Here is a 23,562-nt window from a genome sequence, read left to right as displayed (position 1 = left end):
AGAATTCAAGGAAGTTAATGGTCTCTTACTCAAAACCAAGCAAACACCACTGGTGCCAATTATTGAGATCTTATAAGGCTGCATCACGGAATCAAATTGAGAAAGGGATAATTTTGAGGAAGCTATTCCTTATTATCAACACATTAGCCCTATTCAGTGATGTTCCCACCATGCAATTAGCAATCCTGTAAGAGGAATAAATATAAATGCATATCCCAATGGGAAGCTGCGCACTCCTCCTCCTCACCGGAAGGAGTGCCGGAAACAGTGTTTCCGCATGCATGCGCGCACATGCGTACTCTGGCCCACTGCGGCATCTGCGCAACTGTGAACCGGCCCAAGCCACAAAAACTTTGCCGACTCCTGGTCCTGGTTCTCCCCCTCCTCACTAAATCCTCATGACAACCCTGTGAGGTTGGTGAGGCTGAGAGGCCACTGCTGATGTCAACGTTGCCCTCTGAGCATCCTGACTTGAGTGGGAATTCGAACCGTGGTCTCTCCCAGGTCCCACTCTGATGCCATCGCACGACTCCACACCGGAGCTCCTACCTGTTGCACAGAGTGGACCTAAGGGAATCCAGTAGCTTGGGAGGCATGTACAGAGCGCCAGCCCCACATAGGTGGAGCTCTTGGTAAACTCTTAGATCCGTATCCTTTGCAAGACGAGGAAGGGTTTGTTTTTCCATGAGCTCCTAGCAGTTGAAGGGAAGCTGTATGCATAACTTGCAAAAACACACACAGGCCACAACATTTGAGGCTCTTCACTGCACAAATAAAATAAATTGCACAACATGAATCACACATAATTGGGGCTGCATCACTTCAAACAAAGCTCTTGTTTTGCTCTGTTTGTTTTCTTAGATCTAGAGATGCGGTAAGACAGGCTTGGCTGCTGCTTTAGAAAATGAAATAATCCAGATTTCCCCATCCTGTTGCCACAAGGAAGCTCAAAACATTTTAAGGCAATAAACTCAGCCGTGGCTACTGCTGCAAAGCCAGCGGGAGACAGAGACACCGTGTATAAGCCCACAGACATAAACCCGAGTTCAAAATCGGGGCCACGTCATGCAGCAAAGGAAAACCATGCTGTGAAAAGTCATCTGGACTAATGAAATGTTTTGTGAAGCTACATCTATCTTTAAAATCTTAGAAAAAGGCCACTAGGAAAACGCCAGATTTGTGTACTTCTCTTGCAGTAAACGGATCAGACTCTTCCCCGCCCCCTAATAATTTTGCTGTTACTGAATCTGTTCAATAATAATAATTTAGAGGCAGCAATGGCCACCAACTCGGATGGCTTTAAGATAGCATCAGACAACTTCAGGGAAGATATGGCTATTGATGGCTAGGCAATGCTTCTGAGCACCTGTTGCACTCAGGTAAGGAGAGTGCTTCTGTGCTTGCATCCTGTTTCTACTGTTGTAAACCATAAATCTGCCCCTTTCCCCCTTATGGGGTATCAAGAGTCCATATAGAATCCTTTGTAGATTCTCCATCAGTTGGAGAAAAGAACAGAGGCCAAGCAGAGAATATTGAGAAGCAAAGCAGCTCGTAAGCTTGATCTTTATTGATCTGTTGCAACAGGGTGCTCCCCTCACACGCAGGAAAGGAGGAGGACCCAGAACCAAGGTGTGCCCACCCTTATATATGTGTATCTGAAGAAGTGTGCATGCACACGAAAGCTCATACCAAGAACTAACTTAGTTGGTCTTTAAGGTGCTACTGGAAGGAATTTTTTTTGTTTCACCCTTATATAGACATTTTAAATTCCCTGCCCTGGAGCTCAAGACCACCCCTCCATACATCATACATACATAGAAGGGGTGTAACCTAAGACCACCCCCCACAAACATCATACCTACATCACAGAAAGGGCGGTCTACAGTAGAAATCTTTTCCACTTTCCTTTGACCTTGCAGAGAAAACATTTGGGAATAAAAAATGGTTTCAGGTCGGTCTTCCTGTGCTGATCTATGTACATGCTTGATTGGTACACTTATGAACATTTAACCTATATCTAAGACCTCAAAATTCCTATCACGCTACTTTTGGACAGTTGCCTGCTGAGCCACTGCAAGGACAAAATACTGGACGAGAGGGGCCGCCGGCCTGATCCACTAGCCTTCTTACTTTCTTAAGGAACAAACGAAACACAAGCGCACCTTTGATGCAGCAGACAAATCACCAGGTCCCTGCTGGCCTTGTGAGGCCACAGTCTCCAATGGCCCAAGGTTGTGCAGAGAGTCCAGTCCTCTCTGTTTCCTTTCCCCAGTTCAGAGCTTGCAGGGTGCTGTCCCTGCCTGGAGCAGTTTTTGTTTTCCAGACTGGCTGGCAAGTGCCCGCCCGCCAGCTGCCCAGAGAAGACACTGCTGGGTGGGGACTTCCTCGCCTTCTCCTCTTGCTTGTTCTGGAGGCATCTGCAGAACATCGTGAGTCTTTCCTGGTCTCATGATGCCTCCTGGCTCGCTCAGAGGCTTCCTGCCCAGCCGGCGTGGGAGGCCTCCGTCAGTCCTTGGCTGGGCCTCCTCATAATAACCTCAGGACCTCAAAAGGGCCTCCTGGATCAGGCCCAATGATCCGTCTCCTAACCGTGGCCAACCAGGTGCCTGCGAGGCTCGGAAGGCAGGACGGTGGTCCAAAGACTGGCCCGCCCTTGCAGAGACGATACAATAATCTTTATTGTCATTGTCCCATACAGAACACAAAATTGAAAAAAAAATTAATCTACATAAGACATTCAAAACCCAACAAGCCTGCTATCCCAGCTATCCCAGCCTAAGGTTAGCCCCCTAAAAACTCTGATACCCTATTTTAAAAATACAATATACTCCCATAGAGATTTCTTACACTGCATTTAAAACCAAAATTGCATTTGGACAGAAACTGTTTCTCAGGCGGCTAATCCTAATCTTTATAACCCTGTACCTTCTTCCAGAAGGCAGAAGCTGAAAGAGATCATTTCTGGAGTGCACACTATCCTGTGCTATCTCTGCCGCTTTCTTATGGCACCTGGAAGCATAGATTTGATCCAAGGTGGGAAGAGTGCACCCAATTATTCTCTCCGCAGTCTTTACAACCCTGGACAGCATTGTTTTTCCCCTGGCCGTGCAGCTCCCAAACCACACACCATAAGTTAATACACTCTCAACAGTACAATGGTAACATGCCATCAACAGGTCCTTTGAGAGATTGTTTTTCTGGAGGATTCTCAGAAAATATAACCTCTGCTGTGCTCTCTTCATCAGGTCTTTGCTGTTTTCTCCCCAGGTTAGGTCATCTCTCAACTCCATTCCCAGAAATCGAAACACCGAGACCTGTTCCACGCACTTCCCCTCAATAATGAGTGGCTGAATATTTACATTTCCTAAAGTCCACATGCTATTTATTTTATTGCATTTTGGCCACACCTTTCCCCTAAGGAACTCAAAAAGGTATATAAAACTCCTCCTACTCCTCCCCACAACCCTTTGAGGTAGATTAGGCTAAGATATGAGGCTAGATGGCCATCTGCCATGGATGCTTAAGTTGAGATTCCTGCATTTCAGGGGGTTGGACTAGATGACCCCTGGGGATCCCTTAGCCCTCTACAGTTTTATGATTCTATGAAAAATCAGGCAGGCAGCATGATCTGTCCCAGTTCCCCACCCCATACTCTCTTCCTCAGGGCCAAGTGAGGTTACTCTGCCTCATGTCTTGGACCCAAATGCTTCAGTTCATGGCTTTTCCTTCCTTCCTTCTTCATCCCCTCAGATGGCTGAGTCAGCACCTGGGCTCCGTCCAGCCCTAGCTGTAGCCTTCATCGCCTCCTGACCGGTCTGAGCTGCCTGCAGGAGCAAGACCCTCATGGCGGCTCTGTGATGGTGTGTGCCAATCTGAACTGAATCACAGAATCACAGAACAGTGGAGCAGGTTTAATACTACTACTACTACTACTACTACTACTACTACTACTACTAATATATTCCCCAGCCACTCTGGGTGTCTCCCAACAGAATATTAAAAACACCAAACCTTAAAAGCTTCCCTAAAGAGGGCTGCCTCCAGATGTCTTCTAAAAGTCAGATACAGTGGTACATCTGGTTGCGAACAGGATCCGTTCTGGAGGCCCGTTCGCAACCTGAAAAGAACGCAACCTGCGTCTGCACATGCGCAGGTCATGATTTGTCGCTTCTGCGCATGCGTGTGACGTCATTTTGCGCGTCTGCGCAAGCGGCGAAACTCAAAAGTAACCCTTTCCGGTATTCCAGGTCGCTGCGGGACACAACCTGAAAACGCTCAACCCGAAGCACATTCAACTCGAGGTATGACTGTAGTTGTTTATTTCCTTGACATCTGATGGGAGGGCGTTCCACAGGGCGGGTGCCACCACCGAGAAGGCCCTCTGTCTGGTTCCCTGTATCTTCACTTCTCACTGTGAGGGAACCACCAGAAGGCCCTCGGCGTTGGACCTCAGTGTCTGGGCTGAACGATGGGGGTGGAGATGCTCCTTCAGGTATACTGGGCTGAGGCCATTTAGGGCTTTCAAGGTCAGCACCAACACTTTGAATTGTGCTCGGAAACGTACTGGGAGCCAGTGAAGGTCTTTCAAGACTGGTGTTATGTGGTCTCGGCGGCCGCTCCCAGTCCCCAGTCTAGCTGCCGCATTCTGGATTAGTTGTAGTTTCCGGGTCACCTTCAAAGGCAGCCCCACGTAGAGCGCATTGCAGTAGTCCAAGCGGGAGATAGCTAGAGCATGCACCACTCTGGTGACACAGTCTGTGGCCAGGGAGAGTCTCATCCTGCGCACCAGACAGAGCTGGTAGACAGCTGCCCTGGTCACAGAATTGACTTGTGCCTTCAGCTGCTAGGATAGCAATGGCTGGAACCTGAAAATCCTTACAGTTACTTGCAATATAGTGAGGGCCTAAAAAAAAGCTTGACAATTTTTATGCAGTTTGGTATGCACAAATGATTAAACACATGGAAGAGGGGAGTCTGCAACGCATGCTGGGCCCTGTCAGTCTTAGGCGCAAGACGTTGTCTCTGTGTGCTGCAAGGTCTGAAACACCTCCATCTAAATTCAGGTGTGAATGCGTGAATTGATCCTATTTCTTAAACCTACAACAGCTTCCTCCGCTGTGTCTTGATTCTCTGCCAGCCCTGCAGAGATCGGAGGTGGCGTCCAACCAAAGTCTAACAAACAATTGGAGATCACCACTGAACAAATACAGACATACAATGCAACCAAAATAAAGAAACCACAGGTATGTGAATGTGTCAAAGGTAGCAAAGCGGAACCATTTACGGCATAAGCATAATGGTAAAAAACAATACAAGGTTGCAAAACATGGACCCTTGTTATACCTTCCACTTCCACTTGTCCTGTGTTGTTTACCAATGAACTGGAACTAACGTCAGTCCGCAAAAAACCTGATTGATGTTGTGATAGGAATTTTGAGGTCTTAGATATATTTTAGATGTTCATAAGTGTATGGACCTTTGTCGGCAAGGTGATATCTCTGCTTTTTAAGATGCTGTCTAGGTTTGTCATCACCAGAGGAGCTTGCATAAAAGAGAAAGCATTCCCTAAAAAACAAACGTCCTCAAAAATTAGCAAAATAGAACAAGACATCACAGCCCTCTCATCACGCTACAAACAAACAGGATCTAAAAAACAAGGTTGACTGTGTCTAAATCTCTCCCAACCTGTGTGATGGCCGTTCTAGCTGCAATAAGCAGGTGTGCTGTCAACTCTTCACGAAAACCCCTGGAGGGAAAAAAGGTTCCCATCCCAGGGTCAGAGAGCGGCGGGTGATGCCCAGCCCTCCTTCAGCCGACTCAGACTTTGCCTCGCTGGCTCAGCGGGAGGGAGGGGTGTCCGAGGGCCGAGGGCCGCGGTCTCTTCGCGTTTACATTCGCTCCAGCCTCGCTGGCCAAGGTCAACATTTCCCCAGCTGTTGGGGCCGCTGGCAGGCCTGGTTCTGATGACAAAGTAACTTTTCCACAAGAGGCACTTTTGCCAGGCTCCCAAAAACACAAGGAGCCTTTCAGCAACAGTGGAGGAGGCCGAGAGAAAAGGTTAAGTGGATCTGGAGGGTTCAGGGATAAGGCAGCGAAGGAGGCCAGAGGGTAGGGCTGCTAAATGTCTGGGATTTCCTGGGGTGTCCTGGTTTTTACTTTTTTAAATACGGCAACCCTACAAGAAGGTGGCCATGGGAGAAGCAGGTCTAGGCCCCGAAACTTGTTTCTGAGTCTGAAGCTGAAGTCCTGGAACCGTGCTGTGCAGTAATTTTGGGCCTCTCTGAGCATGTGCAGTTTGTTTCTAGTCCCACTGGCAAACGTGTGGAACAGGCGATCTCAGAAGATGGTGGACGCTCCTTCATAAGGACATAAGAAAAGCCTGCAAGTGGGTTCCTGCATCTGGAACTGGGTTGCTCTCCAGAGCAGCTGCCAATGACTGGCCGAGGCCGATGCATCCAAAACACCTGGAGGGCTTTGCATGGGGAAAGTCTGTTCTACAGCAACTCAGAGGAGGAAAACAAGGAGATCGCCCACTCCATCAGTTGGCCTGGAGCTGGGAGGCATAGCTGTCAACCTTCCCTTTTTTTTGCAGGAAATTCCCTTACTCCAGCACCGTTTCCCGCTGCTTCCCACTGCTATCCCGGATTGTTAGATATCCTGTAGACTGTCCCCGGGACAGGGGAGGCTGCTGATTCCTTATTTTCAAGTCGGAAAGTTGACAGCTAGGCTGGGAGGTGACGCTGAGATGCTCAGCGCTCCAGCCCAGAGCCTTCAGCAGCCACCATCTTTGGCCTGCTGTCAGATGATGATTCCTGTCTGATTTTTCATAGAATCACAGAATCCTAGAACTGGAAGTGTTGTAAACAAAGATCTGCCCTTTTTCCCCCTTATGGGGTACCCAAGAGCCCATATAGAGTCCTTACATAGGTTCCCTATTGGTAGGAGAAGATAACAGAGGCCAACCAGAGAATATTGAGAAGCAAAGCAGCTAGTAAGCCTGATCTTTATTGACCTGTTGCAACAGGGTCATCACTCACCACACGCAGGAGGGAGGAGGAACCCAGAACAATGGCACACAAGACCTTCTACAGACATTTTAAATTCCTTGCCCTGGAGCTCAAGACCACCCCTCCATACATCATGCATACATCACAGAAGGGATGTACCTCAAGACACCCCCCCCCCCGATACATCATACCTACATCACAGAAAGGGCGGTCTGCAGCAGAAATCTGAGTGCTTTGTTTATCTCCTGTTTGCCAGGTTACCTGTTTAATGGTCACATGATTGGATTGCCTGGGGAGCCTGGCCAGTCTTTTGTAGTAATAAATACTTAGTTCCTGAGCCAGGTCACAGGCTCACACCCTATTCATATCTTCTTGTTGTTGTTTAGTCCTTTAGTCGTGTCCGACTCTTCGTGACCCCCTGGACCAGAGCACGCCAGGCACTCCTGTCTTCCACTGCCTCCCGCAGTTTGGTCAGACTCATGTTTGTAGCTTCGAGAACACTGTCCCACCATCTCGTCCTCTGTCGTCCCCTTCTCCTTGTGATTCATATCTTAAATGTACCCTTAAGACTGGATTTGTGAAGGAAAAGACAATGGGGAGGCTTTTCCATTTTCCTTTGACCTTGCAGAGAAAACATTTGGGAATCAAAAATGGTTTCAGGTCGGTCTTCCTGTGCTGATCTATGTACATGCTTGATCGGTACACTTATGAACATTTAACGTATATCTAAGACCTCAAAATTCCTATCACAGAAGGTACCCCTAGGGGTCATCTTGTCCAACCCCCTGCAATGCAGGAATGACAGCGGAAGAACCCCTGCCAGAGGGCCCCCCCCTTCAGAGGCAAACTATTGCACTGCAAAACAGCTTTTACCACCTTCCTAACAATTAGTCAGAACCTCCTTTCTCGTAACCGGACTCTGCTGGACCAGGTCCTACCCTCCAGAGCAGCAGAAAACAAGTTGACTTTTCGAGGTTTTCTGCTAACGTGATTGAAATTCTACTCCGCAGTCCCTCTGCTCCCTTGCCAGCCTCTCCTCCTCCCTATATTAACAACCATAATGTGCTACCTTAGCAGAATTTCCATCCCCGCAGAAAAGTTATTTCAAAAAATAAATGTCGGGAGCTGCCGTCCGCAAATGGTGGCCTGTCAGACAGGCAGCTGCAAGCTGCCCTACAGTGATCTGATGTCCTCTTCTGGGAGGGCTTGGAGACCCTCTTTCTACTTCCACCCCACGGTTTGTTGTTGGAGTGCCTCTGCCCCCCCTTTCTCCTTCCCAACGGAGATTTGCGCTCCCTGCCATTGCAGCCTGGAGGGGGTCCAGGAGTTCATGGGAAAGAGGCCCCTGGCTTGGTCTGCAGCTCTGCGTGGGGAGAGCAGTTGTTTTGGAGAGAGGAAGCGGCTGGGGTATTTGCCAGCTCGCCCCTCCTCTGCCCTGGCATGACCTTGAAGCAGGCACGGCCACACGGACTCGAAAGCACCTGCGAGGGAAGGCCAGCCAGAGGCAGCAACCTGAGTTTATTTTTCCATGGCAGAAGCAGACTCAAAGCAGCTCTTGACAATGTAATGTTACAGGAATTCTAATCTGTTGTTGTTAGTCGTGTCCGACTCTTTGTGACACCCTGGACCAGAGAAGAAGAAGAAGAAGAAGAAGAAGAGGAGGAGGAGTTTGGATTTGATATCCCGCCTTCCACTCCCCTTCAGGATTCTCAAAGCGGCTCACATTCTCCTTTCCCTTCCTCCCCACAACAAACACTCTGTGAGGTGAGTGGGGCTGAGAGACTTCAGAGAAGTGGGACTGGCCCAAGGTCACCCAGCAGCTGCAGGTGGAGGAGCGGGGAAGCGAACCTGGTTCCCCAGATTACGAGACTACCACTCTTAACCACTACACCACACTAGCTCCCCTGTCTTCCACCGCCTCCCGCAGTTTGGTCAAACTCATGCTGGTAGCTTCGAGAAGACTGTTCCACAATCTCATCCTCTGTCATCCCCTTCTCCTTGTGCCCTCCATCTTTCCCAACATCAGGGTCTTTTCCAGGGAGTCTTATCTTCTCACGAGGTGGCCAAAGTCTCGGAGCCTCAGCTTCAGGATCTGTCCTTCCAGTGAGCACTCCGGGCTGATTTCCTTCAGAATGGAGAGGTTGGATCTTCTTGCAGTCCATGGGACTCTCAAGAGTCTCCTCCAGCACCAGAATTCAAAAGCATCAATTCTTCGGCGATTAGCCTTCTTTGTGGTCCAGCTCTCACTTCCATACATCACTATTGGGAAAACCAGAGCTTTAACTATACGGACCTTTGTTGGCAAGGTGATGGCTCTGAGCTATGCCTTGCAGGGCCACCCAAGATGGACGCATTCTCCCATCCAATTTGAAACCATACCTGACCCTGCTTAGCTTTGTAAATGGGCTGTCCATTTTTATTGCTGAACCACAAGGAGCACCATGAAGATATTGGCAGTTTTATTTTCCATGCCACTGTGTTGTATCTTCTTGTCTGCCTCCCAACCACCCAGGCTTCCCTGACCCACCAAATCTGGCACACAGCTCCCTCCTTCTACGCCTGGACCTCAGAGCCTATGACAGCGGTGATTTGGCTTCCCAAGACACAGGTCTTCAACGGAGCGCTAACTTGCCGCTGCTGACTTCAGATGTCCTCTGGTGTCCCATGACAGGCCTGCAACGTTTCTGTAACCCAAGCAAGATGGCAATTTGTCCTCTTCTCCCTGCCCTATTTTGCAATAGGACCCCTCATGGCTGTGAGTCACTAGGTTGCCCCGAGGTGCTGGGCTATTTTCCCAGAGAGGTGGCCGCTCTTGCCGTTTTTTTTCCACAGTTGCGCGCCAAAACTTCACTTACAAACCCAACCAAAACAAGCTCTTAAGCCTTCTCCGCTCCTGGCCCAGCCTTGGAAGCCAACAGAGCAGAAATATACTTGGAGTTGAGAGTGGATTTCATGCTCTTTATTCAGCTCATAGTAGTGAGGAATGGAAGTTCCCCCAGAATGTCTGCTTTATATACATCATTTACACAATGGGCCCCATGTGAATGGCTAATTCCGGGATTCACCTGTAGGCCAATCAGGTTGCGGATTCACTTCCACCTGGAGCTGGATTGGGTGGCTCCTGCGGACCAATCAGACTGCTGCATTCTGGACCCTATTGTTCTAGGACCAATCAGACTGCTGCATTCTGAATCCTATTGTTCTAGGACCAATCAGACTGCTGCATTCTGGACCCTATTGTTCTAGGACCAATCAGACTGCTGCATTCTGAATCCTATTGTTCTAGGACCAATCAGACTGCTGCATTCTGGATCCTATTGCTCTAGGACCAATCAGACTGCTGCATTCTGGATCCTATTGTTCTAGGACCAATCAGACTGCTGCATTCTGGATCCTATTGTTCTAGGACCAATCAGACTGCTGCATTCTGAATCCTATTGTTCTAGGACCAATCAGACTGCTGCATTCTGGATCCTATTGTTCTAGGACCAATCAGACTGCTGCATTCTGGATCCTATTGTTCTAGGACCAATCAGGCTGCTGCATTCTGGATCCTATTGTTCTAGGACCAATCAGACTGCTGCATTCTGGATCCTATTGTTCTAGGACCAATCAGGCTGCTGCATTCTGGATCCTATTGTTCTAGGACCAATCAGACTGCTGCATTCTGAATCCTATTGTTCTAGGACCAATCAGACTGCTGCATTCTGGATCCTATTGCTCTAGGACCAATCAGACTGCTGCATTCTGGATCCTATTGTTCTAGGACCAATCAGACTGCTGCATTCTGGATCCTATTGTTCTAGGACCAATCAGACTGCTGCATTCTGGATCCTATTGTTCTAGGACCAATCAGACTGCTGCATTCTGGATCCTATTTTTCTAGGACCAATCAGACTGCTGCATTCTGGATCCTATTGTTCTAGGACCAATCAGGCTGCTGCATTCTGGATCCTATTGTTCTAGGACCAATCAGGCTGCTGCATTCTGGATCCTATTGTTCTAGGACCAATCAGACTGCTGCATTCTGGATCCTATTGTTCTAGGACCAATCAGACTGCTGCATTCTGAATCCTATTGTTCTAGGACCAATCAGACTGCTGCATTCTGGATCCTATTGTTCTAGGACCAATCAGGCTGCTGCATTCTGAATCCTATTGTTCTAGGACCAATCAGACTGCTGCATTCTGGATCCTATTGTTCTAGGACCAATCAGGCTGCTGCATTCTGAATCCTATTGTTCTAGGACCAATCAGGCTGCTGCATTCTGGACCCTATTGTTCTAGGACCAATCAGACTGCTGCATTCTGGATCCTATTGTTCTAGGACCAATCAGACTGCTGCATTCTGGATCCTATTGTTCTAGGACCAATCAGACTGCTCCATTCTGGACCCTATTGTTCTAGGACCAATCAGACTGCTGCATTCTGGACCCTATTGTTCTAGGACCAATCAGACTGCTGCATTCTGGATCCTATTGCTCTAGGACCAATCAGACTGCTGCATTCTGGATCCTATTGTTCTAGGACCAATCAGACTGCTGCATTCTGGATCCTATTGTTCTAGGACCAATCAGACTGCTGCATTCTGGATCCTATTGTTCTAGGCCCAATCAGGCTGCTGCATTCTGGACCCTATTGTTCTAGGCCCAATCAGGCTGCTGCATTCTGGATCCTATTGTTCTAGGACCAATCAGGCTGCTGCATTCTGGGTCCTATTGTTCTAGGACCAATCAGACTGCTGCATTCTGGATCCTATTGTTCTAGGACCAATCAGACTGCTGCATTCTGGATCCTATTGTTCTAGGACCAATCAGACTGCTGCATTCTGGATCCTATTGTTCTAGGACCAATCAGACTGCTGCATTCTGAATCCTATTGTTCTAGGACCAATCAGACTGCTGCATTCTGGACCCTATTGTTCTAGGACCAATCAGATTGCTGCATTCTGGATCCTATTGTTCTAGGACCAATCAGATTGCTGCATTCTGGACCCTTTTGTTCTAGGCCCAATCAGATTGCTGCATTCTGAATCTTATTGTTCTAGGACCAATCAGACTGCTGCATTCTGGATCCTATTGTTCTAGGACCAATCAGACTGCTGCATTCTGGATCCTATTGTTCTAGGACCAATCAGACTGCTGCATTCTGGACCCTATTGTTCTAGGACCAATCAGATTGCTGCATTCTGGATCCTATTGTTCTAGGACCAATCAGATTGCTGCATTCTGGACCCTTTTGTTCTAGGCCCAATCAGATTGCTGCATTCTGAATCTTATTGTTCTAGGACCAATCAGACTGCTGCATTCTGGATCCTATTGTTCTAGGACCAATCAGACTGCTGCATTCTGAATCCTATTGTTCTAGGACCAATCAGGCTGCTGCATTCTGGGTCCTATTGTTCTAGGACCAATCAGACTGCTGCATTCTGGATCCTATTGTTCTAGGACCAATCAGATTGCTGCATTCTGAATCTTATTGTTCTAGGACCAATCAGACTGCTGCATTCTGGACCCTTTTGTTCTAGGCCCAATCAGATTGCTGCATTCTGAATCTTATTGTTCTAGGACCAATCAGACTGCTGCATTCTGGACCCTATTGTTCTAGGCCCAATCAGGCTGCTGCATTCTGGATCCTATTGTTCTAGGACCAATCAGGCTGCTGCATTCTGGGTCCTATTGTTCTAGGACCAATCAGACTGCTGCATTCTGGATCCTATTGTTCTAGGACCAATCAGACTGCTGCATTCTGGATCCTATTGTTCTAGGACCAATCAGACTGCTGCATTCTGGATCCTATTGTTCTAGGACCAATCAGACTGCTGCATTCTGAATCCTATTGTTCTAGGACCAATCAGACTGCTGCATTCTGGACCCTATTGTTCTAGGACCAATCAGATTGCTGCATTCTGGATCCTATTGTTCTAGGACCAATCAGATTACTGCATTCTGGACCCTTTTGTTCTAGGCCCAATCAGATTGCTGCATTCTGAATCTTATTGTTCTAGGACCAATCAGACTGCTGCATTCTGGATCCTATTGTTCTAGGACCAATCAGACTGCTGCATTCTGAATCCTATTGTTCTAGGACCAATCAGACTGCTGCATTCTGGACCCTATTGTTCTAGGACCAATCAGATTGCTGCATTCTGGATCCTATTGTTCTAGGACCAATCAGATTGCTGCATTCTGGACCCTTTTGTTCTAGGCCCAATCAGATTGCTGCATTCTGAATCTTATTGTTCTAGGACCAATCAGACTGCTGCATTCTGGATCCTATTGCTCTAGGACCAATCAGACTGCTGCATTCTGGATCCTATTGTTCTAGGACCAATCAGACTGCTGCATTCTGGATCCTATTGTTCTAGGACCAATCAGACTGCTGCATTCTGACTCCTATTGTTCTAGGACCAGTCAGACTACTGCATTCTGAATCTTATTGCTCTAGGACCAATCAGACCACTGCATTCTGAATCCTACTCAACTCAGTACATAACAGTTGTGATGCCCAAACTGCGGAGAATTCAAGAGCTACGCCGGGTGATGACCACTGAGCCCCGCTGCCCTCCAAAGTGGTGGTTCTGCGGCTCGTCTCTTCCTCTCCGCAGATGCCAACCCCTACAAGACTCTTCTTGTGAATGGCTCCCTTTCTCCCACAATCACAGGGTAGCGTGTAAACCTCGCCTGGACGCCTGTCAACAGGGCCCCTGGCCAAACTTCTCTGTAATGCAAACCAGGCCATGTAGCTCGGAGGGGAGATTCCTTCTGCCCCGGAATGTGCCTGAGCATTTGGATCCTGGAGATGATTTCTCCCCAGTCACGGGACACAGAAACCTCCTTTCTGAGCTTGCTTTCTAGTTCACAGAGGCAGGGAGTGGGGAGAGGGGGAGAATGCATTACTCCAAGATGTGCTAGCTACGGAGGCATGTTCACACACCACTCCTGTGGGCAAACGGTGGTACCAGTGTGGTTTCACAGGTTTAATAATAATAATTTAAAAAAAATTTTTTTTTATTTATACCCCGCCCTTCCCGGTTCAGAAAACTGGGCTCAGGGTAGCTAAAAACAAATTTAAAACAATTGAGGCTACAAAAAAAAGAAGAAGCTTAAAATACAGTATAAAATGTGGACAACAATAAATTCAGAATTCAAAAATCAATTGGGGGGGGGGGAACCATCCAATAAACATTAGATGGTCACCAGGGCTAGCTGGCTAAATTAGTCCCATTTGGGCCAGTGAGGAGACCAAGGGAGAATTAGCTGTGGGGTCTCAGAGCGGGTGAAGGAAGGGAAGGGAAATAAAAGATCAGACTGAATTCAAATTAAAAGCCAGGCAGAATAGCTCTGTCTTACAGGCCCGGCGGAAGGAGGTTAAATCCTGCAGGGCCCTGGTCTCATGGGACAGAGCATTCCACCAGGTCAGAGCCATCACTGAGAAGACCCTGGCCCTGGGGGAGGATAGTCTGACTTCCTTAGGGCCCGGGACCTCTAAACTATGATTATTCATGGACCTTAAGGTGCTCTGCGGGGCAGACCAGGAGAGGCGCTACGAGGGTCCTAAGCCACAAAGGGCTTTAAAGGTCAAAACCAGCACCTTAGGAGAGGATTTGTACAAGAAAAGAAAAAAAGAAAAGCCATATTGCGTGAGGCTGGGCAATTTACTACTTTGGAGAATGGAAATCCAGCAATGGTCTCTCTCCTCACTTGCTGGAACAGTTCTTCCAGTCCCGGGGGGTGGGATGGGGGGTTTGTGGTTTTATCCAACCCTTCATTTGATTTGAAGACAGTCAGCACCCTGGCTATTTCCCACGCTGTTGGCTGCTCCCAAAATGTGTGTGTGTTTGTGGGGGGATGTTTGGAGAAGGGGAGGTGGAGAGCAGCTTTGTTTTAATTCCTCAGCCCTTCATGGCTTTTCTGGAGCCAGGCAGGCTGCCTGGGGTGGATGTGGCCGGGGAGGTGGGCAGATGAAGTGAGATAGTTCTGCTAAGCAGGGATTAAATTTCAGGGACCCCCAGCAGCCAGGCATGGAAGGCGAGGGCGACTGAGGCTCCCGCTCCAAATGGTGATGGTGATGGCTCTGCTTCCACTGGTCCGAAGCAACAATCCTTTGGAATCCCAGTTGCTGGAAAACACCGCAGGGGAGCTGCTGAAGTCCCACTTGTGGGTTTTCCAGGGGAGTATCTGGCTGGACGCTGGACTAGATGGGGCCCCCCCCAGCCTAATCCATCAGCCTCTTAAACGCTGGCCTCCCTGGGAACCCTGCTGCTGCTCTCTGCCTTTGTCTGTGGGCAAATCTTTGCCATTGTTCTAAGAATTTTAAGGTCTCAAATATAGAATAGATATTCGTAAATGCACACGTATCTAAATATATGAACCATGTGTCTGGAATAGAGCAATCCTGGAGCCATTTCAACTCTCCCAGTGACCTCAAATATTCCTCTGCAGGAAGGGAGGCAAATGGGTCTTTTTGCTGGGGAATCCTGTCTTAAGGGAGTATTTGTGTATGAAAAGGGTGAGCCTGTGACCTGGACTCAGGAACTAGGATATTGTTGTTTAGTTGTTCAGTCGTGTCCAACTCTTTGTGACCCCCTGGACCAGAGCACGCCAGGCCCTCCTGTCTTCCACTGCCTCCCGCAGTTTGGTCAAACTCATGCTGGTAGCTTCGAGAACACTGTCCCACCATCTCGTCCTCTGTCGTCCCCTTCTCCTTGTGCGCTCCATCTTTCCAAACATCAGGGTCTTTTCCAGGGAGTCTTCTCTTCTCATGAGGTGGCCAAAGTCTTGGAGCCTCAGCTTCAGGGTCTGTCCTTCCAGTGAGCACTCAGGGCTGATTTCATTCAGAATGGAGAGGTTGGATCTTCTTGCAGTCCATGGGACTCTCAAGAGTCTCCTCCAGCACCATAAGGAGGATTAGACAAATTCATGGAGGAGGAGAGGGCTATTGATGGCTGCTAACCAGGATGGTTGAGTTCTGCTCTTCACAGCTGGAGAAACCAATGCATCTGAATACAGCACCAGTTGCTGGAAACCACAAGAGGGAAGAATGCCTCTCTTGTGCCCAGGTCCTGCTTCTTGTAGGTTTCTGTTTGGGGTATCTGCTTGGCCACTGTAAGCGCCTGGTGCTGGACCAGTTGGGTCATCATTGGCCTGATCCATCAGGTTCTTCTTAGGTTCTTTGGTTCTTACATCCTTGCTGGAAGGACGGACGGGTCTTCCTCCAGCTGTTCTGCATCTGCCTTTCCTTTGCTTAATTTTGCCACATGCTTAGGGCTACGGAACAAATAAGATTTTGGCAGAAGAGGAACTGGAGAAGGAGGTATCTGAAACAGAAGTGTTGGTGGTTTAAAAAAAGAAAATCCTGTTTAATTCTTGGGCAAGAACTTGTGCAATTTTTATTTATTTATTTCTGTGATTTAAATAGCATACCAGCTGGCCAGCTGTGGCTTGGTTGGTCAGCAAATATCTGGTGCATTTAAGGAAGGTCAGCAAATGATCAACACATGTGTGACGTGACCACAAAAAGGAAAAAGTTGGGCTTGATATTTTGTGCCTGTTTTCCGTTTTGGATCTTGCCCCACTCACCCACGTTGCAGGAGCATCTTAAGACAAGGGCTGGGCCTCCATCTCTTAGTCTTCAGAATCAGGGCCCAGGTGTTGCTTTCAAAAAATTGCAGGGATATGAAAAAATAAATTCCTTCCAGTAGCACCTTAGAGACCACTAAATTTGTTCTTGTTATGAGCTTTTGTGTGCATGTACTCTTCTTCAGATACACTGAAACAGAAGTCAGCAGACCCTTATATATCCTGAGAGGGTGGGGAGGGGTATTACTCAGATGGGTGGTGGGAGATGGGCGATTGGCTGATAGGTGTGGTAAACCTGTTGACGACTGCAGTTGGTCTTACAGGAAAAAGCAAGGGGTGAGATGGCTAAAAATAGCTTTATTATGTACAATGAGATAAGAATTCAACGTCTCTGTTCAGACCATGGTTTTAAGTTTGGTAATAAGTTGCAATTCAGCAACTTCTCTTTCCAGTCTATTTCTGAAATTCTTTTGTAATACGACGGCTACTTCAAAGTTTTTGTTTCGACTACGGCAGACCCACACGGCTACCTACCTGTAAGTAGGGATATGGACGTTTACTCTGGAGTAGCCCTGGTGGCAGAGCAAAGGGCAAAGTAGATGTGAGACAGGAGACTTTAGCAGGGGGCTCCATTGTGTCCATTGGAAAGCACTCATGGGAGACAGCATCTTCTTCTTTGGCGATCACTCGTAGCCCAGTAAGTGGACTTCTCGGATCATTCTTTGTCTAGCTCCTTCCCTTTGACCTTACCGCCTTGGGTGACCCTGCTGGGAGTACGAGATTCCCGACGGCTTCGCTCACAAGGGTCATAGGAACGTGCAAGCCCACTCACCACGACAAGGCGATGATCCAGCGAGTAGGAATGGGAGACTACAGTTGGCAATGCAAGCAGGAGGGATTTTGAGTAGGAAAAGCCCTGATGGTGGTGGGGGGGGGGGTAAGTTAAATGCCCCGTTAATGCCCTTCCTCTCAAAACTGCAGCCTTTTGAGGCTGCCTTTCATTTTTTAAAAAGCTCTGCCAGGCTGATGAAGAAGAAGACTGCAATTTAAAAATGCAATATACAGTGGTACCTTGGTACTCGAATGGCTTGGCTCCCGAACAAATCGGCTCCCGAACGCCGCAACTCGGAAGTGTGTGTTCCAGTTTGCAAATGTTCTTTGGAAGCTGAACATTCTGCTTGAGTGCAGGAAGCTCCTGCATCCAATTGGAAGCCACGCTTTGGTTTTTGAATGATTTTGGGAGTCAAACGGGTTCCCGGAACGGATTAAGTTTGAGAACCAAATACAAAATATTTCCAATAAATAAAACAAAGCAATACATCAACCCCCAACTTCACTTGCCAGGCTATACTTAGCTCATTTTTATCAGCTTTCTTTGTAACATTTGGATGCACCACCTGGCTGACGCCCTGCATGCTTACTCACAAGGTAAAAGTAAAGGTAAAGGGACCCCTGACCATTAGGCCCAGTCATGACCGACTCTGGGGTTGCGCACTCATCTCGCTTTACTGGCTGAGGGAGCCGGCCTACAGCTTCCAGGTCATGTGGCCAGCAGGACTAAGCCGCTTCTGGCGAACCAGAGCAGCGTACGGAAACGTCGTTTACCTTCCCGCCAGAGCGGTATCTATTTATCTACTTGCACTTTGACATGCTTTCGAACTGCTAGGTTGGCAGGAGCAGGGACCGAGCAACAGGAGCTCACCCCGTGGTGGGAATTCAAACTGCCAACCTTCTGATCGGCAAGCCCTAGGCTCTGTAGTTTAACCCAAAGTGCCACCCGCATCCCACTGTATAAAAATACAAAGGTAGCACTGTATAAAAATACAAAGTATTTCCAATAAATAAAACAAAGCAATACATCAACACCCAACTTCACTTGCCAGGCTATGCTTAGCTCATTTTTATCATCTTCCTTTGTAACATTTGGGCGCACCACCCAGCTGACGCCCTGCATGCTTACTCACAAGGTAGTGCCACTCATTTGGGGGGCGGGCAGGCATTACTCACTGGTAAGTGTGTGGAAGACTGCAGCCTCAACGCTTCTTGCTCTGCATCTTCAAGAGAGATCCGGCCTATTATGAAATCAATTCCTATTGTTGGGATAAGTCTTGTTATTCTCCCTTCATCAACCCCCCCCTTAATTCAGGGCAATCAGACCCAACTCCCGCTGGGACATTCCCAGGCCCTCCCCCAAACTGGGAACTGGTCAGAAGTTGGGATGCTGTGATTTTATCGTGGACTGAACTTGTTGCGTTTCATCACAAAAGCATTTCCAGATAAATAAACACATTGTGATCACTCCCACCCCCATCCCTGGGCTCCCAATTTTCCAGAGGCTAAATTGTTTGATTTTCTGCCTAAAAAACACACACCAAAACACAACAGATTGGATACGGGTTGAAAGATTAGAATGACCCACTTCCTGAATGAAGCCAGATGGGGAAAGAAGGCAGCCGAAAGGCCGTCCTGCGCAGACCACAACCCCTCTGGGGCCCTCTTTTGCTGTTTATTAATTTCTGGTTATGCTTTTCAATCTTCTCCCTCGGTCCTTGTAGGCTTAGCCTTTGCCCTTTCCAGAAGGGACGGAAGGATCTGTCAACGACTGCTGTCTCTGTTCCTCATTCTCCCAGTCTTACATTTGGGTCTGCACATTTCTGGAGCAGGTTTCGTTTTAATTTTTAGGAAAGAAAATCTCATGCAAATCCACCAGCATTTTAGTGAGCACGTCCCCTGATAAACACAGTTTTGAGTCATGCACACATTTTTGGAAACAACGTGATGCATTTTTGGGTGCTGTGTTCACCAATATATTCGGTCGGTAAAGCACGCGACTGTTAATCTTAAGCTTGTGGGTTAGAGTCCCATGTTGGGCAAAAAGATTCCTGCATTGCAGGGGGTTGGACTAGATGACCCTTGGGGTCACTAAAAATAAAGGTAAAGGCCCCCTGGATGGTTAAGTCCAGTCGCAGACTACTCTGGGGTTGCGGTGCTCATCTCGCTTTCAGGCCAAGGGAGCCGGTGTTTGTCCACAGACAGTTTTCTGGGTCATGTGGCCACCAGGACTAAACTGCTTCTGGAGCAACGGGACACTGTGATGGAAACTAGAGTGCACAGAAATGCCGATTACCTTCCCACCGCAGTGGTACCTATTTATCTACTTGCACTGGTGTGCTTCTGAGCTGCTAGGTTGGCAAAAGCTGGGAAAGAGCAAAGGGAGCTCACTCCATCGTGGGGATTCGAACTGCTGACCTTCTGATCGGCAAGTCCAAGAGGCTCAGTGGTTTAGACCACAACGGCACCTGTGTCCCTTTGGGGTCACTATGTTTCATTCATTCTTCTTCTTTTTTTAAATATGGAACGCTTCACGAATTTGCGTGTCATCCCTTTGCAGGGGCCATGCTAATCTTCTCTGTATCGTTCCAATTTTAGTATATGTGCTGCCGAAGCGAGCATGACTATGATTCTATGACTCTCTGGCTCACACTGGCCAGCACAGACCCTCCGAAGGCCTGTCCACAAGGCTCAGTGTTCCTCTGGGGATGTGAAAAGCATTTGTTGCCCAGCGGCTACTCTGCTTTTTTCTACATCCGCTTCCCATCCGGGAAGCCTGGGGCTTTGGGGAGCTGTTCTCCAGATGCTCGCAGCTGGGAGTCAAGCGAGGAGGCGCCTGGAAGCCCGTTCGCCCTTTCAACTGCTGAGCGGAAGAGTCCATGTCTGTACACGGAAGCCATGTGGATTTGCAAAAAAGGGGGGGTTATTAGCGTGAGGCGTGCTGGTGTGGGCACAGGGGGAGTGTGCCCATGTCTTTGTCAACACAGAGGAGGTGGAAACAGACCCCCCTCTCCAGTTACCACACCACAATCATCTGGCTTGGCTCCTGCTCAAGGCTGTAGGGTCCTTGGTGACTGGTACCCATTGGGACTCATAGGGCAGAAGGCAGGGAGCCCGACAGGAGGTGGCGCTAGAGGCAACAGCCTTCTAATCCTAGGTTGGTCCCCATCCTCCTCCTCTGTGTTGGTCCCCATCCTCCTCCTCTGTGATGGCGCTAGAGGCAACAGCCTTCTAATCCTAGGTTGGTCCCCATCCTCCTCCTCTGTGATGGCCTGTGAATCCGATTCAGAGGCTGAACTGGAGGAATCCCAGCCTGCACAGGAGTCCCCGCCTCCAGGGCCGGCTGAACTGGGGCAGGGCCTTGAGTCTGAAGCGCCTGCACCTGTGCCGGATCCTCAGAAGCAGGCACCAGGTGAATCCACTCTGGCTCCAGAGGTGGTTGAGGACTCAGTGCCTACAGGTGAGTCTCCCCCTGGGTCCAGTAACCCTTCAGCCTCTCCTGAACTGCAGAGGCTCAGGGCAGAGAGGCGAAGGGAACTGGTTTCTCCCAGGAGGAGTGCTCACCTTAAGGCCAGGAGAGGCGGGTCTCCTGGGGGCCGGGACCGCCCCTGGCCTCAGAGAAGATAAAGGCCAGTCAGCCCGGTCCCAGGTTGCGGGAGCAACGTTGTCGTTGAAGAGCTGTTTCGGCCAGCACCCAGTCCTGTTTCCCCCAGAGTTCCTGTCCTTGCCCGGCTTCCCGCTGTGGACCCCACTTCGCCCATGGAGGACTGTCTGCCGACCCTCAACTCAGGTCCTGGACCTCGCCCCACGGTAACCTCCCCCCTGGACCAGCACATCTTCCCTGCTGCAAGGGCAACGCAGAGAAGAAGGAGGAGGAAGCAGGTTGGCAGGGCCCATAGAAGCCAACTCCTAGGGGCTGAGGTCCCTTTGGTTCCCCCAGTAAAATATTTGAGGGGGCTCCAATTGATGGGCATTGCCATTCAAATGGTGTGTGTGATTATGTGGGGTGCGGCTTACCTGCCCCAATATCTGAAGAATATTCAGATACAGTGGTACACTTCAGGTTACACACTCCACTAAGCCAGAAATAGTGCTTCAGGTTAAGAACTTTGCTTCAGGATGAGAACAGAAATCGTGCTTCGGCGGCACGGCGGCAGCAGGAGGCCCCATTAGCTAAAGTGGTGCTTCAGGTTAAGAACAATTTCAGGTTAAGTACGGACCTCCAGAATGAATTAAGTACTTAACCCGAGGTACCACTGTATTATATCTGAATAAATTTGCATGCACACGAAAGCTCATACCAATAACAAACTTAGTTGGTCTCTAAGGTGCTACTGGAAGGAATTTTTTAAATTTTGTTTCTGCCCCAATATTTTATTCAAGTTGGCACCTCTGGCAGGGCCACTCCCTAAAATGGGCAGGGTATGAAGGGAAGGCCTTTTCAGTGTTGGCTCCCAGGCCCTGGAACTCTGTGCAAGAAACAGGCTGGCTCTTTCTTTGATTTTGGGTGCCTGGTCAAAGCGTTATTTTTGGCAGCTGTAGAACTTTAATCAGTTCTTATGATTAAAGATCTCTGGCTTTTGTTTTTCTCATTTTTGCTCTGCTCTGCTGTTCCGTGTTATTGCTCTTTTCTGTTTTATTTATCTTGTTTTGGTTTTCCAGCTTTGCTGGCTGTTGCAACATTTATGTATTTTGCAATGCCTTTGTGTTCCGTCCCCCAGTTATTATTATTATTATTTTCTCATCCTTGGCAAGACTGAAATGCTGGAAGGAAGGAAGGAAGCTCTTTGTTCTGAGCTCTCCTAACCTGCTCTGCTCTTCTGACCTAGCTGGAAGCAGAATGAGGCCTCAGCTGAGGACCTTAGCCGGTGCACGAGTTTACATATAGTTCACTGGGAGCCAAGGAAGGTGCAACGAGATCGGATGATCCACATCGGACTATTGGAAAAGCAGGCTTCTCTATTCTGAAGTTTCTGTGCCCTTCTCAAAGGCAATTCCATTAAGTGTGTGCCTTGGGGGAATCCCTGCCACTGTACAGGAGAAATTAACTGGACCAGATTATGGGGCTTCTGGTCTAGTCAATTTCACTTGGGGGGCAAAAGAGAGAGCATGCTCTCAAATGGGCTGGGAGGGAGAAACTGTGTTTGAAAATGGTGAGCCATAACTCGATGAGAGTAGGGCAACTTTAATTTTTCCTTTTCAATGGGGGCTGCGTGAATTATATACAGCTTAGCTCCAACCGTCTGAAATGCCATAAATTCCTTGCATGAACATATCCAGGCTCTGAGATCTTCTCCAGCCTCCCAGGCCTGCTTGGTGGAAATGTTGGAGAGGCAACTTTGGAACTCCCTGCCTAGAGAAGCTAGACTGCTTAGGGAAGCTTTTAATGTGTGATGCATTACTGTATTTTAATATTTTGTTGGAAGCCGCCCAGAGTGGCTGGGGGAGCCCAGCCAGATGGGCAGGGTATAAATATTATTATTATTATTATTATTATTATTATTATTATTATTATTATTACTACTACTACTACTAGGTGAAGACTTTCTTCTTCCATCTGGCCTTAGGGAACTGGCTTGTTTTTAAGGAAAGGGCTTAGAGCAACGCTGTGCTGCTGCTATTATTATCGTTACTATTATCGTTTATTAAATTTCTGTACCGTCCTTCATCCAAGGATCACGGGGCGGTTTACAGTATAAAAACACAAAAAATGCATAGCATAGTGACAAACAAAGAACTGTCTGCATTTTAATATATCTATCAGAGCTTAATTACGGTTTGCCGTATTTTTCACTCCATAAGATGCACCTGACCATAAGACGCACCTAGTTTTTAGAGGAGGAAAACAAGAAAAAAAAAAATCTGAACGAAACAGCGGATGTATGATTTTTGTGGTTCATGCTGTGGCCACAGACATGTGATCTGATGGTGAATTTGGGGTGACCCACTGCAAAAATCCCAAGGATCCATCCCAGGCAGCCTCCTTTATCTCTAGCGTCCCTTGTCTCCCTCCTGATCGCTTGCTGATCAGCTGTTTCCTACAACACTCCCTTCCCTCTTGTTTGCCTTAGTGTCTTTTCCTTAGCTGGAACAGTTTTTTGCTCCTTTTCTTCTAATTTCTCTCCTTATTGCTTTAGTCTTCCT

At 48.3% G+C, this 23,562-nt stretch overlaps 1 protein-coding gene across 1 annotated transcript in view; it reads left to right on the top strand.

Moving 5' to 3' along the window:
• LOC310842040 (sterile alpha motif domain-containing protein 12-like) overlaps positions 1-23,562 on the top strand; it is a 225,228-nt gene that overhangs the window by 155,956 nt on the left and 45,710 nt on the right. The window lies entirely within an intron of this gene.

This window comes from Podarcis gaigeae, assembly GCF_964106915.1.
Source record: "Podarcis gaigeae genome assembly, chromosome: 3".
Lineage (NCBI taxonomy): Eukaryota > Metazoa > Chordata > Lepidosauria > Squamata > Lacertidae > Podarcis > Podarcis gaigeae.
Note: the sequence above shows the minus strand (reverse complement) of the source record. Positions and strands in the feature narration are given on the sequence as shown.